The sequence below is a fragment of the Hoplias malabaricus genome, chromosome 7 (assembly GCF_029633855.1).
Source record: "Hoplias malabaricus isolate fHopMal1 chromosome 7, fHopMal1.hap1, whole genome shotgun sequence".
In the NCBI taxonomy this organism is placed as follows: domain Eukaryota; kingdom Metazoa; phylum Chordata; class Actinopteri; order Characiformes; family Erythrinidae; genus Hoplias; species Hoplias malabaricus.
In genome coordinates, this window is record NC_089806.1 from 17,617,724 (window position 1) to 17,633,547 (window position 15,824).

Below are 15,824 nucleotides of genomic sequence, written 5' to 3' on the forward strand. Positions count from 1 at the left end.
ACAAATTCGTTCTTCATTTTCACTACCTCCCATCACTCTGGCAGTGGAAATTGAACACTAATTTACAGCTGAATATGGTTATATAAAATCTGATCCTTTCTCCTGAACCATGTTGGGATTTGTCTTCATGGATTTGGAAATATATCAGCTTATAAATTTCCAACACCTGGCATTTAAAGGTTTTGTGCACACAGCCTTGGATGTACATGTGGTCAGATTCCATGCTTTAAAGTCAGCAGGAGTGGCTCAAACCCCCTCTTTTCCTGCATCCAGGCTTGATTAAACGGAATTGATTTAATTGGGTTTGTCTATTCTGAAGCCTGCCTAATGGGCTGTTCAGCTTTTTGATCATAGGATTTTCAGTGACCAATCTTGACCTGTTTCTTGCATGGGGTCCATGGGTTTATATCTGTGGTTAGCACTGTGCTCCCAAATGAGATTCATATTCTCTACCCAGGTGTTCTACAGCATCAGTAGCAGCTTTTTTTTTTTTTTTTTTGAAGGACACTATATATTTCAGATATATCACTCATTTCAAAAGATATAGACTTAATTATGGTCTTATTGTAATTAAGGCTAAAGATTGGACCGATATGTATACCTGTCTCATCTAAAGTAAGTATACAAAAATTATTTCTAAAATGAAAGCCTTTCAGTCATTACGTTTCAGTTACACAAACTGAAGTGTTAATGGTGCTTTATGCATTTTTCATTTATGCACCCAAAATACTATTTATATGATTTCATATTTAAATATGTGTGATGAATAACATGTGCCTGCAGCATACATTCATAACATTAAAAGGCATATAGACCATCAAGCATGAATGCTCTACTGCTCAAACCAATGAGGCATTGGATAGATGGATATGTAATGTAGTCTACCACAGACAAGCTGCTACTAGTAGTGCAGAGCAAAAAATAAAATAAATCATACGCTCAGATCAGCCACAACATTGAAATCACTGACAGGGGATGTGAATTTCCTTGAATATTTCACCACTATAGAACATGTCTAGTGTGTTCACATAAGAATCTTCTTTTTTCTAAGATGCTTTTGGGAAACCCAGCCCAGAGCTGTTTTGGTAGGATGAGACAGACCTGTACAACATGACGCAGGTGAATTTAATGTTATGGCTGTTAGCTGTAAATGTGGATGTCACACAAATATTGCTTTTTAGTTTTAACAGAATTTATGGATGACAAATGCAATTGAACAAAAGTAAAAAAAGAACACGAAAGAAAAAATATGGCACTTATGTAAGTTATTCCTTTGCAGTATGAAGAAGAAAAAAAATGCTGTGGAAATTACCATGATGATGACATCATGGGTGGTCTACCACATCTTGGAGTTCGATTTCCTTTACATATTTTCACATTTATTTTCTAATTCTCAGTTTTGCTCTCACTTCTAGTGGATATATAAGTGAATTTCTTATATCTCATTCATATCTCCTCAGAATTATCTACTAAAATTGATAACTTTTACTTAAAAGTTGCCTTAACAGGAACATTTTTTAATAAGCATAACAAAACAATGCAGTTAGAAGAAATCTTATTGTGTTGCTACAAGACTATGAAACTACAAGTACCAGAGAAGCATTTGTTCAGGAATATGCATTACTAAAAGGTGCAACAAAGTAGTTGTACATTCGGAAATCTTCATAGATGACTATTAGCAGTAAACATGTCTTACTGAAGAGTCCCTGTTGTTCATATGATGTCACCTTCCATACATATCTATTTTTCCATTTGTAATCTGCTAGAGCTGCCCTGCAAAACCATAAGTACATTTTTGTGAAGCATGCCCAAGCCCAAAGCCCAAGAGCAACAACATATCAGCCATGAAACCCAGCCTAATATCATACTATCATATATTTGAAATTGATCTATACCAACAGTAGTGACATTTATGATAAAACATTGGTACGTCATGACCTTCTGTGTCAAGAATTGTCTATTATGCACCATTAAATGTATTGCATAGTTGTGCAATAACTGGAGTTTAACAATCCCATCCACCTAGATCATCATGCCCTAAACACAAACACACTCACACAATTATTAAGATGTCTCAGGCCTGGTTGGTTAAGGTTGGTGCAGTGTCATGGTGAGACCCCTGGGAGGCCTTTCTCACAGCAGGGGTCATAGCAACCCATCTCATGCAGGCCATTGAGCCTAATACGTGTGAACGAACTGCATTCACAAGCCATCATGATCAAGTCCCACAGCCTGCTCCTGTTTAAGGGCCATTAGAGACTGTGCTTTAGTATAAACACCATCTGAGAGAGTATGAAGTGCAAAAATATCCAGGCAGGCATCCAGCTCCTGAGTTATCACTAAATAAAATCTCTTTTAGCCTCCTATGCAGTGCTGTCAATGTAGAGCATGCTATCAAATTCTAGATGCAGCTTGCTTGGCTCAGGTGACTTGCGGATATCACATACAATATTTAGTATTGTGCCAAATTTATAAATGACTGTTTAAATGCATCAACGTAACATTTCACATGGCTTTTACATACGTTGTTTAGAATATCTCACAGTTTTAGTATGGAGAATATTGGCAATTCTGGGATAGTTTCTACAATGTTTTATTTGGCATGCTTGGAGTTTTTTAGTAGCAAACTATTTTATGACTTTTATTCCTAATTGCATCTATGGCCATTTTCAGATTAACAATTTGCTCATTAAAGCAAGTTAATTTATTTAAAGCTCATTAATTTCATCTTGCATATATTTTAACTTAATTAAATATTTGCATTGTTAAGTGTTGGTATGAAACTCATGTTTAATATTTAAAACAACCAATAAAAATCATCATAACAGAATTATTTTCTCTGTGGTGTCTAGGAATATACAACCAACCATTTCCCATTTGTTAGGAATTAATGGGCCAAACTTAATACCATGTATTGGAATATCCACTATCATATTTGCGAAATGACAGTGGAATCAACCTGTCATGTTTCATATGTCAAGTGGTGGATCCAGTTTATTGAGGAGGAAAGACATCACTAGGGATTCCGTAAGTTCTAGATATGTCACTGACTGCAAGTAGAAGCGATGGCTACATACGGTGTAAAATAAATGTTAACTTGTCTGTTACAAACTTCAAATGTCTGTCAAGGTAGTCTTTTTCTTGTTTATGACATAGTTTTAATATTCATGACCAAAGATGAAGACCTAGCTCAATAGTAATATTACACAGGTTTAGCATATGGTGACCATAGTGGTGCTTAATTTAGATAACAATATTGAGTCACAAACCCATAGCAAGTGAAGATGAGAACAAAATGTTTTGTCTTAAATCCACTCATTTTCATTATTTGACCCCTTAATGTAAAGTTTATGATATCATAAGACAGTCTAGATTAATTGTTTTTTACTTCAAATTTATAAATAAGTTTTGTGGGTCCTGGCCATTTAAGGTTTTTATAATTGCTTTACCAAAACCCATTCTATTCACCAATAGAACTGCTGTAAAATGACTTGGAATAAGTCGCTTTTTCCTATGTATAGTGACTGTTTTGTGAAATACATGTTTTTAATTGCACAGAGATGATATTTGAAGCATTTTCCAGGTATGTTAATCTGAATGAAATTGAGTAGGAACAGTTGTAGGGAATCTGCGTTACTGAGAGGATGTGAACATAATAACGTGATTTAAACCTTGACCAGGGCATTGTGTTCTGTAATGCTCAACCATATTGAAAGTAGAAAATCTGAAATGAAACTCCACACTGCAGACAGACAGCTATAGAAGAGCCGCAGAGGAATATTAGCAATGTCAGTAATCTCCAGCTTCTTTGATGGCAGGAGCATACTGCGGAGGTTGTAGAAAGATATTGTCATTGATGTAGGAGCTGTAGCAAGAGCTAAATCCAGACAGGGTGGATTAGCCAAGAATGAAGCAGCCACAGCCATTCTCTGATGCAATGGAGATTTGTGCCTTTGCGCTAGCAAGCTAGCTGTTCCTGCTAAAAGCTAGGTCAGGTATCGCTATGTATGTAATTTTATAGTCCAGCATTTATCTCACTTAAGAACAGGCCACTCTCTGTTTTAACATGCTTAAAAATACTTAACTAATCTATCAAAATAGCTAATAGTTTTTAATAGCTAATACATATTTAATTTAATGTGAGCGGGCTAATAGTATTCCAGAAAGCCTGTAGTTAAAATTAATGCAGATTCCATTCCATATTATCGGATATTTTTATTGCTTTGTGGGTGCTTAAAAAGCACCATTACTTTTGACATTCGTGGCATTTAGCTTTGTCTAGTTATAGTGCTTATCAATTCTATTATCATATTTAATATTCTGTTAAGAATCTGCTCACTAGCAGTGTTAGAATGCAAGCTGTGAAAATGTGCTGAGAGGTGGAGACAGTGTTGATTGACGGGGAGACTCAGAGGAGCTGTGAGGAGAAGGTTACCTTTTCCTCGCCAAATGTCACAGCATTCAGAAACTTTAGAAACAGTGTCACCTCCACTGACATTGATCGCTTAAGCTAGGCCCTCCATCTCCTGTTTTATGGATGACCAAGTGAAAGAGCATGGACTCTGTAGAACACAAGATCCCTATGGGCTGCTGCTTTTAGCATTGACAGAGATATCTCCAGGACTATGGGGAATTTAATACTGAGTGTATGTGTAGACACATTGGATCGGTTTCGGTCAGAAGGTCAGGTAAACGATGCCTCCAGGGCTGAATTTGTTGGAAACATGACATACTTCACTTTTCAGCCTAAGTCAACTGCAGTAATTTGAAAGTATGATATGTATGAGTGAGGGCTTAGATTAATATTCAACAATTCTTAGAATAATAAGATTAGCATTCATTTGAAAAATAGAAAAGCATTTTCATTTGAAGCATAGAGGGTTGAGATATCTATATCATGCCCCTGCCTAAAACCTATTAGGGAGGAGGGTGGGTTTGAAGGGGAGAAGGAAGAAGAAATGGGTAGAGGAAGAGAAAAACAGAATGAGGCTCCATAGCCGGTAGCAGTCCCCAGTTCACAGAATGAGTCAGCCTGTCATCACAGCCCAGACGAATAGGAAACCTCTGGCCCGTCACTGTCTCAGGAGACGCCTCCTCTCAGGCCGCTGGCTGACAGGTAACATCTCAAACAGCCCCTCCACCAACTCCTGCCAGTCATTCGGCCCTGTACCCATCCTCCCTGCATCTGTCACTCAAATGCCTTCCAATGTTTACTTGCCTAGAGTACACACAGCATTATGTGTGAAATATGAAGAACTTTATAAAGAAGTTGTGTTCTAAAGCAAAACATAGCTGTCAGATGTAGATGTTTGAAAAACATTTCTCTAAATACCACAGAGACCTTACTGATTTCCTCTGTGCATTTGCGCTATAAACATCTTACATAATTAGACAAGATAAAGGAAAACAAGCTGCTGCAAGGCCTCCTGTAAAGCACATTTGCATTCATAACTATTATTCAAACTACAATTACGGTTCACTAGAAAATACTAGACTTTTGATAACCGAGATTTTGCCTACTTTCCTACAGTGTAAAATCATACAGTTTGTACAAAAAAAGCACAAGCACCGATACTTTCAGTCTGTGCACTTTATGGGGGGAAAAATATAAGTGTTTGTGTTTACAGAAGATAGCTTATTTTCCCGATATTATTAAAGTTTTTTCTCTGTGTGTATTTATCCTTAATGAGATTTAACCACAGTACCAGAGAAGCATTAGTGGAAAATGTTACATTAAAGTGTAATGTTTATTACTTGAAGCTGCGGTATATTTAATTTTGCAGTGACTATAGGATGTAATACATCTCTGAATCCTATTATGGTCTACTGTAGGATGTTAGGTTGTACAGTGGTTTAATCTTGGCTCGCCTCTAGTTATTTGTTGCTTAATTTTTTAACTGCAAATGTGATATTTATCTTAACATGTTTGGGCCACATTTTTTGTTCCATAGCATGTCTTAAGTGCAAAGGATTGAGTTTGCCTTGGGTGCAAAGATGGGATCAAACCAAGAAAACAGCATAAGAAATGTTTGGATTGTACTAGCATACTCCTGTAAGTCCCTGATGATCATTTTAAGACAACATTGCAGAGTCCCTAAAGGACTTGTATTTCATTTGCATTTTAATTGTTGAATGCCTCATAATTTCCCATGCAATATTTTTTAATGCATGTGTAAATTATTGAGACAACCCTTCATTTATACATTTTTAAGTCTACATGACCAGTGAGTTAGTTAGCTTCAGCTTTCTCTGGATTTATTTTTAAAGAGCTTAGCTATAATTTATAGCTATATACATTTTTCAAAATTGGATTTCATAAATATTACAAGAAAATAAGAAATATAGAAAATGAGACTCCTGAGCATCAAATCTACCACCAAACGATAACCTGTTTGTAAAGCTTTCTTATAGGAAAAATGGAATCAAGCACCATGCTTACTTAAGTGTCTTTTCTGAATATAGAAAGTTTTTCCTTGCTACTGTTGCCCTTGGCTTGCTCCACTGGGGTTTTTTATTACATTCTTTACATTTTTACATTTCATGTCAAAACTTCGTCTTACCGGAATTCTGTGAAGCTGCTTCGTTGCAACATCAGTTGTAGAAAGCACTATACAAATAAATTTGATTTGATTTTAAACAAAAGTCTCTGGTGTTCTAAAAACCATGGCCTTGCCCCTCTAAATCACACTCAACATCACTGAAAGTATTTTACTTTGACTATAAGAAGCATATCTAATCAGCACCTAGCAATCAAAATTGTAAGTGTGGAAAATTACCCAATCCCAATTATTTATTCTATTTATTTTATTATTATTATTAATTTATTTTGAAAAACTGAAAGCCTGATTTTATGCATTGATAAAGGCACAGAGTATGTGTTTATGTTACATATGTTTCTCCTTTCACCTTGACACTGAAAAATTAAGTTGTACTTAATTGTCATTTGGAAATGAAATAAGAAAAGGTTGGTCACTAACCTTTACATAGCACAGTACAATTGACAGTCATGGTGTGCTTACCTGATGCTGTAGTGGTGAAGTTGATGTTTTCTAGGAGGTCAAAGATACCAAATGTGGTGCATTAGAGGTTCATCTGTGACATTGCTGTGTCAGTTAAGGTATGGCATGTGGTTAAACTTAGTGGTCATATTTGCTTTGGTGGTTTTGCTTTAGTTTTTTTCCACATCAGCAGGACACCCATTAGCTGTGTTTGCAGTTCCATTAAAGGGATTCCAAGGAGATTTATAGACTGGAATCATGGGCTGTACAGATGTCTAACACATGGTATAGATGTAATGTGTTTTTGTCTGATCTTTATGAACAAATTCCTGAGATATGTGCCCTTTTCACTGTATATCACCTCTGTGTTATGAAGCATTTTCACTGCTGTAAAATGTTTAACTCATGCCTTTACTTTGAATGTGGATTCGGATGTCGTGAATGTGCCAGTAATATCTATAACTTTGTAATTTATGCCCGTATTGCACAGGGAGTAAGAAGTAGATCACATAGACTAACCACAAAGCTATTTAAAGGAATCACTGGAAGCCATTCTAGTGCACATATTACATGAGGAGCTGTATACACATGTCATATGTCAAAGCATAACCCCTTTACGTCTATCATCATTGCTTCCTTGGGGGTCTCTTGAAGAGCTGACCTTATTTAATCTGATATTGTAGGTTAAGATAGTAGAACCTACCCTATTTGTCTTCACATAGAAGCCATTAGGGGAATTGCAGTGGCTCGGTAGATGAAAACTGGGGAGCTGTGATACGTTGGCAGATGGAGAGAACAAACAGTATTGTGTGCTCCTGCAGACAGGCATGCTCTGTCAAACTAAACCACCTTTGACAAATCTGCCTTTATTCCATTTAGATATATGATGGCTGACCCTGAGAGTTGCCGTAAAATATATATTTCCCTTAACCCGATTCAGTGCTTTCATTACGTGAGTGCTTCTGTTGAGTCACTCCAAGTCTGTACAGAGCTAGTGACCATCAGTATATGTGTAGAGCTGAGTGATGATGAACAAACTAGGAAGGAACAGTAATGAACATCAATGCTCAGGCTGTAGCAGTAGGTCAGTAGGAGCTTGTTACCAAATCCTGCCATCACCTTGTATGCATGAAGAAGGTTTCAGTATATATGCAGAATGCATATTGCTCAGAGGTCAGAATAAATAGCAATTTGTCAAGAGGATTTGAAATATTGTTAATATTGTGGGTCAGCTGTGGGAGAGGGTTGCAGATTGGCAAAATATTTTCTTCAGGTCTGATGAGCATATGTTTATAATCTTTCAGAGTTTTATCATTACTTAGTTGTGAAGATTTAAACAAAGTCATTCAGAGTGATTTCATGTGAAAAAAATCCTTGTTCACTTCTTCCATTGGTTGTGATAGCAACCAGATGTCTCAAGAGTTTAATGTCTATAAGAGCCACCACAGAGAATGTTATTAAATGAACTGAATAAAAAATATGCTCCCTGATGTCTGAGACATAAAACAGTATTGAGGTATTTTTCTTCACTGAGAACAAGTGCATGCAAGGGATAGTAAGGTGAAATAGAATTAAAACTAAATGAATGTTTTTGAATATATCTATAATAGATAATGAATTATAATTAATTATAATTAATAATCACCAGTCCATCACAGGGCAGCACAGACACACACTCACATCTGTGGACATTGTTGAATATCAAATCCACCTACCAGCATGTGTTTTTGGACGTGATATTGACACCACCTGTTGCATCACTGTGTCCATTTGTTTAATCAAATTTATTGAATTTGCATATCAAATTTCATGGTTATTTTGTGTAATAAATGAAATGGCTATATTTGTTATAGAAATTACAACCTATTGCATATGAAAACTCATATGCAATGTCAATAACAGAATTCCTCCAAATGTATAAACACCAACATTATTGCTCTATAAAAAAAAGAGAATGCTGCATGTCAATACCAGTTACATGAAAACAGTGTGTAATTAGATTCTCCAACTGCAAGGCTATATAACAGGTATGTGCTAAAAATGTGAAGCTTTGAGGCTGAAGTACCTAATTTACGCATTGTTATTTCTTAGGATGAAAAACAATGACTCTTGTGTTTGGGAGTACAGCTCAGGTAATCTTGAGAGGATTTACAGAAAATAGTTTTAATCTAGTGGGTCAATAGATGTTCAGTGTAGAATTAACAGGACTGGTCTGCTGGGGAACCTGTGCTAAATCATAGATTTTTAGAGCTAATTTCAATAAAGGTGGGCAAAGTAATGATATGTTATTGTTATAACGCTAAAATATGGCATGGTTATATATTGGGTGTGTCTAGTACTAGAACAGTGAACAACTGAATCCATCCATCCATTATCCACCGCTTATCCGGGTCGCGGGGGAAGCAGTCGGAGCAAAGAAACCCAGACCTCCCACTCCCCAGCCACCGACTCTAGCTCCTCCGGGGGTATATCGAGGCGTTCCCAGGCCAGTCGAGACATATAGTCTCTCCAGCGTGTTCTTGGTCTGCCCCGGGGCCTCCTCCCTGTTGGACATGCCCAGAACACCTCTCCAGGAAGGCGTCCAGGAGGCATCCGAACCAGATGCCCGAACCACCTCAACTGGCTCCTCTCGACGTGGAGGAGCAGCGGCTCCACTCCGAGTCTCTCCCGGATGTCCGAGCTCCTAACCCTGTCTCTAAGGGAGAGTCCAGACATCCTGCGGAGAAAACTCATTTCAGCCGCTTGTACCAGCGATCTCGTTCTTTCGGTCACTACCCAAAGCTCGTGACCATAGGTGAGGGTTGGGACGTAGATTGAACGGTAAATCGAGAGCTTTGCTTTTTTGCTCAGCTCTCTCTTCACCACAACGGACCGGTACAGAGCCTGCATTACTGCTGACGCTGCACCGATCCGCCTGTCAATCTCACGCTCCATCTTTAACTCACTCGTGAACAAGACCCCGAGGTATTTAAACTCCTCCACTTGAGGCAGGATCTCACTTCCAACCTGGAGAGAGCACTCCACCCTTTTCCGGCTGAGTACCATGGACTCGGACTTGGAGGTGCTGATCCTCATCCCCTGGAGGTCCCGGCTCGATGAAGCCAACAAGACCACATCATCTGCAAAAAGCAGACATGGAATCCTGAGACCACCAAACCGGACACTCTCCGCCACTTGGCTACGCCGAGAAATTCTGTCCATAAAAATTGTGAACAGAACCAGTGACAATAGGCAGCCCTGACGGAGTCCAACTCTGACTGGAAACCAGTCGGACTTACTGCCAGCCATACGAACCAGACTCCTGCTCTGTTTGTACAGGGACTGGATAGCTCGTAACAAAGAGCCCAGTACCCCATACTCCCTGAGCACCCCCCACAGAATACCCCGAGGGACACGGTTGAATGCCTTCTCCAGATCCACAAAACACATGTAGACTGGTTGAGCAAACTCCCATGCACCCTCCAGGATCCTAGCGAGGGTAAAGAGCTGGTCCTGTGTTCCACGACCGGGGCGGAATCCGCATTGTTCCTCCTGGATCCGAGGTTCAACTATCAGTCGGACTCTCTTCTCCAGCACCCCCGCATAGACCTTGCCGGGGAGGCTGAGGAGTGTAATCCCCCTATAGTTGGAACACACCCTCCGATCCCCCTTTTTGAAAAGGGGGACCACCACCCCAGTCTGCCAGTCCAGAGGCAGTGCCCCTGATGTCCACGCGATGTTGCAAAGACGTGTCAACCAGGACAGCCCCACAACATCCAGAGCCTTGAGGAACCCGGGGTGAACCTCATCCACCCCCGGGGCCCTACCGCCAAGGAGTTTCCCTACCACCTTGGCCACTTCAGCCCCAGTGATAGACGAGCCCCCCCCAGGGTCCCCAAGCTCTGCTTCCTCTGCGGAAGACGTGCTGGTGGGATTGAGAAGATCCTCAAAGTATTCCTTCCACCGTCTGGTGACGTCCCCAGTCGAGGTCAACAGTTCCCCACCCCCACCATATACAGTCTTGGAGCCGACCGAAAGTCGTTTTCCATGTTCTCACCGAGCTCCTCCCACACCCGGGTTTTTGCCTCAGCGACTGCCGAGGCCGCAAGCCGCTTGGCTCCGCGGTACCTGTCGGCTGCCTCCGGAGTCCCCTGAGCCAACCAGGCTTGATAGGACTCTTTCTTCAGCTTGACAGCCCCCCTTACCCGGGGTGTCCACCACCGAGTGCGGGGACAGGCACCGACAACCTTGCAGCCACAGCTCCGTTCAGCCGCCTCAACAATGGAGGTCCGGAACTTGGCCCACTCGGACTCAATGTCACCAGCCTCCCCCGGGATGCAGTCGAAGCTCTGCCGGATGTGGGAGTTGAAGATCTTTCTGACAGGTTCCTCTGCCAAACGTTCCCAGCAAACCCTCAGCACACGTTTGGGCCTGCCAGGTCTGTCCGGCATCCTCCCCCGCCAGCTGATCCAACTCACCACAAGGTGGTGATCAGTTGACAGCTCAGCGCCTCTCTTCACCAGAGTGTCCAGAACATATGGCCGCAGGTCAGATGATACGACTATAAAGTCGATCATCGAAATGCGGCCTAGGGTGTCCTGATGCCAGGTGTACTTGTGGACACCCTTATGTTCGAACATGGTGTTCGTAATGGACAAACTGTGACGAGCACAGAAATCCAATAACTGAACACCACTCCGGTTCAGATTAGCGGGGCCGTTCCTCCCAATCACGCCCCTCCAGGTCTCACTGTCATTACCCACGTGAGCGTTGAAGTCCCCCAGCAGAACAATGGAGTCCCCAGAATGAGTGTTCTCCAGCACTCCCTCTAGGGTCCCCAAGAAGGCATGGTACTCTGAACTGCTGTTCGGTGCATAAGCACAAATAACAGTCAGAGCCCTTTCCCCAACCCGAAGGCGCAGGGAAATTACCCTCTCGTCCACTGGGGTAAACCCCAACGTACAGGCGTTAAACCGGGGGGCTATGAGTAAGCCCACACCTGCTTATAATAAAATAAAAAAAAAAGTAATAATAAAATCCTGTCTCCACTCAATGTCTATGTCTGACATATAACCCCAATTTCAATGAAGTTGGGACATTGTGTAAAACATAAATAAAAACAGATTATGATGATTTGCAAATCCATTTAAACCTATATTCAATTAAATAAACTACAAAGACAAGATATTTAATGTTAAAACAGATAAAACAGGCCTGCAACACGTTCCAGAAGAGTTGGGACAGGGGCAACAAAAGAGTGGGAAAGTTGAGGAATGCTCAAAAAAAAAACCTGTTTGAAACATTCCACAAGTGAACAGGTTAATTGGAAACAGGTGAGTGTCATGATTGGGTATAAAGGGAGCATCCCTGAAGGGCTCAGTCATTCACAAGAAAGGATGGGGCAAGATTCACCACTTTGTGAACAACTGCCTGGGAAAATCATCCAACAGTTTAAGAACAGTGTTTCTCATCGTACAGTTGCAGAGAATTTAGGGAATTCATCATCTACAGTCCATAATATAATCAAAAGATTCAGAGAATCTGGAGAAATCTCTGCAAGTAAGCAGCAAGGCCAAAAACCAACATTGAATGCCCATAACCTTCCATTCCTCAGGCACTGCATTAAAAACCGACATCGTTCTGTAACGGATATTACCACATGGGCTCAGGAACACTTCAGAAAACCATTGTCAGTGAACACACATTTTTTTGCACATCCAGCTACAAGTACCATTTAAAACTCTATCATGCAAAGTGAAAGCCATATATCAACAACACCCTGAAACACCGCCGGCTTCTCTGGGCCTGAGCTCATGTGAAATGGACTGACGCAAAGTGGAAAAGTGCCCTGTGACCTGACGAGTCCACATTTCAAATTGTTTTTGGAAATCATGAACATCATGTCCTCCGGGCCAAAGAGAAAAGGACTGTCTGGATTGTTATCAACGCAGGTTCAAAAGCCAGCTTCTCTGATGGTATGGGGGTGTGTTAGTGCGCATGGCATGGGTAACTTGCACATCTGTGAAGGCACCATTAATGCTGAAAGGTACATACAGGTTTTGGAGAAACATATGCTGCCATCCAAGCAATGTCTTTTTCAGGGACATCCCTGCTTATTTAAGCAAGACAATGCCAAGCCACATTCTGCACAAGTTACAACAGTGTGGCTTCTTAGTAAAAGAGTGCGGGTACTAGACTGCCCTGCCTGCAGTCCAGACCTGTCTCCCGTTGAAAATGTGTGCCGCATTATTAATCGCAAAACACAATTACAGAGACCCCAGACTATTGAGCAACTGAAGTTGTACATCATGCAAGACTGGGAAAGAATTCCACCTACAAAGCTTCACCAATTAGTGTCCTCAGTTCCCAAACACTTATTGGGTGTTGTTAAAATGAAAGGTGATCTAACACAGTGGGAAACATGCCCCTCGCCCTACTCTTTTGGAACATGTTGCAGGCCTCAAATTCAAAATGAAGGAATATTTGCAAAAAAAAAAAAAAGAAAAAAAAAGTATATCTGTTTGAACATTAAATATCTTGTCTTTGTGGTGTATTCAATTGAATGTAGGTTGAAAAGGATTTGCAAATCATCATATTGTGTTTTTATTTATGTTTTACACAATATCCCAACATGACTGAAATTGGGGTTGTAGTTATTACTCTGATTGATCACTGGATTAGGAACACCTAATTATATCAACACTGTGTCCATTTTATCAGCTGCACTGACAACACAGGAGCACCTCTGCAATTACAGACTATAGTCCACATGATTTTCTGCATGCTTTCTTATCCCATTTTCACTTATCCCACAGGACCACTAGAGAACAGGTATGATTTGTGTGTCAGATCCTTCTCAGTGTTGCAGTGACACTGATGGGGTATTGGTGTGCTAGTGGGTGCTCTGCTGGTACAAATGGATCAGACACAGTATTGTTGCTAAAGATTTTAAAGCCCTCAGTGTCACTGCTGGGCTTAGAATAGTCCGCCTACCAAAAATATCCAGCCAACAGCATCCTTTCAGGGGTGTCCTGTGTCCACTGATGAAGAACTAGAGGACGACCAACACAAAATGTGCAGCACTGGACGGGCACTGGACAGGCACTGGACAGTCTCTGACTTTACATCTGCAAGGTGGATCAATGAAGTGGGTGTGTCTAACAGAGTGGACAATGAGTGGACACAGTGTTTGACCAGTTTGTTTCTCGTGCAACACACACTAACACATCACCACAATTTTAGTCTCACCTCACTGAGTAGAAAGATCCAAAACCCAAATCACACCTGCTCTGTGACGTTAGGGTTAGGAAAGAACACGGGGAAAAGTGGGATAAGAAAGCAGAAGAATTTTTAGAGAAATAGGTGGACTACAGTTTGTAATAGTAGATCTACAAAGTGCTCCTGTATGGTCAGTGGAGCTGATAAAATGAAAAATGAGCGTCGATACAAGGTGGGTGTTCCTAACTCAGTGATAATGCAGTGTATATTTTTTCTCCCACAGTCCAAAAACGCATGTTGGTAGGTAGATGGGTTGCTCCAAAGTGTTGATACACTCTCAGAAGAAAAGTTGCCGTAGAGGTGCAATACTGGTCACTAAAGGTACAAACTGTGTAAATGAACTTTTAAAGGTACAACAGTGTTTAAAAGTCCAGTTTTGTTCTTTAAAGGCACATTGTATTCTCTTCTACAATAGGAGAGATACATGTTTGTAATCTTTCAGTACAGAATCGTTTCAGAACAGGTTCATATAAAAAAAAATCATAATAAAAGTCCTGGAGATGAAACGGAGCGTATGAAATCAACCTAATTAAAGGTACCAATATGTACCCTTGAGGGTACCACCACAGTGACACATTTTCTGACAGTGTAGGTGTGAGTGTGTGTGTGTCGCCCTGTGAAGGACTGGTGCCTCATCCAGGGTGTGCTCCTGCCTTGTGCCCAGTGATTCCAGGTAGGCTCCGGATCCACCGCGAACGTGAACTGGTTACATACAATGAGTGAATTAATTTAAAATACATTCATTCATCAAAAATAGCATTTTTATTCTCTTTTTTTCATTGAAGGACTATTCTTTGCTGGAGTATTTTTTTCACATTCTCATTCATAATCTCTATGGACAGTCAAATGCAGCCACCCTATTGGAATAAAGTAACAGGTTACTAGTTCTAGATAGAAAGTTACAGTTGTATAGAGCTTGGTTTTTTTTATGATTGACTGTCTCTATCAAGTTCCTTGGACTGGTTGGCTGCACAGTGAAAACTGAAGTGAATATTTCTGAAACAGCCATCTATCTGGGGAACTTTTCTGCATTGTTAATTCCATATGTCTTTGACCCTCATGGATTTTTTCATTTTGAAAGTCCTTTGCTTTGTTTTGGCTCCGTAAATCAGCATGTCCCTGGAGTATGTGAGCGTTTAATATCTCTGTCAGCTAAGGAGGCTATGATGGCTGCCATTTCACTTAATTGCTGTTGATAATGCAGAGCTCAAAGTAGGTCAGATGGCTCTGTGCTCTTACTGTACTAGGTATTGGAGGAATATGCTTTTGTCTGGTGAGATATAATGAAAGCTTTCTTTCAAAAATATGGCTCTGTGGATCCAAGCGGGCATAATTACTTCATTCGCAACAATCATGTCCAGATGACTTTTATTCTGCTCTATCTCAGTGTCTGATACATTCCCTATTCTGCTCACAAAATCCGAGTAAAGGTTCATGGCTATCTCTCAGCCCCGTTAAAGCTCGGCTCATGAGATGCCGCTTAGCCTCTGCGGTGCTTATTTATGGTCTTACTCAGCTATTTCACTCAGTAATATGAGGGGAGAGTGGACTGCTGTTTGGGCCAGAGAC

General features: G+C 40.6%; 1 protein-coding gene across 1 annotated transcript in view; it reads left to right on the forward strand.

Moving 5' to 3' along the window:
• Positions 1 to 15,824, forward strand: part of LOC136702497 (kelch-like protein 29) — a 216,394-nt gene that overhangs the window by 15,815 nt on the left and 184,755 nt on the right. The window lies entirely within an intron of this gene.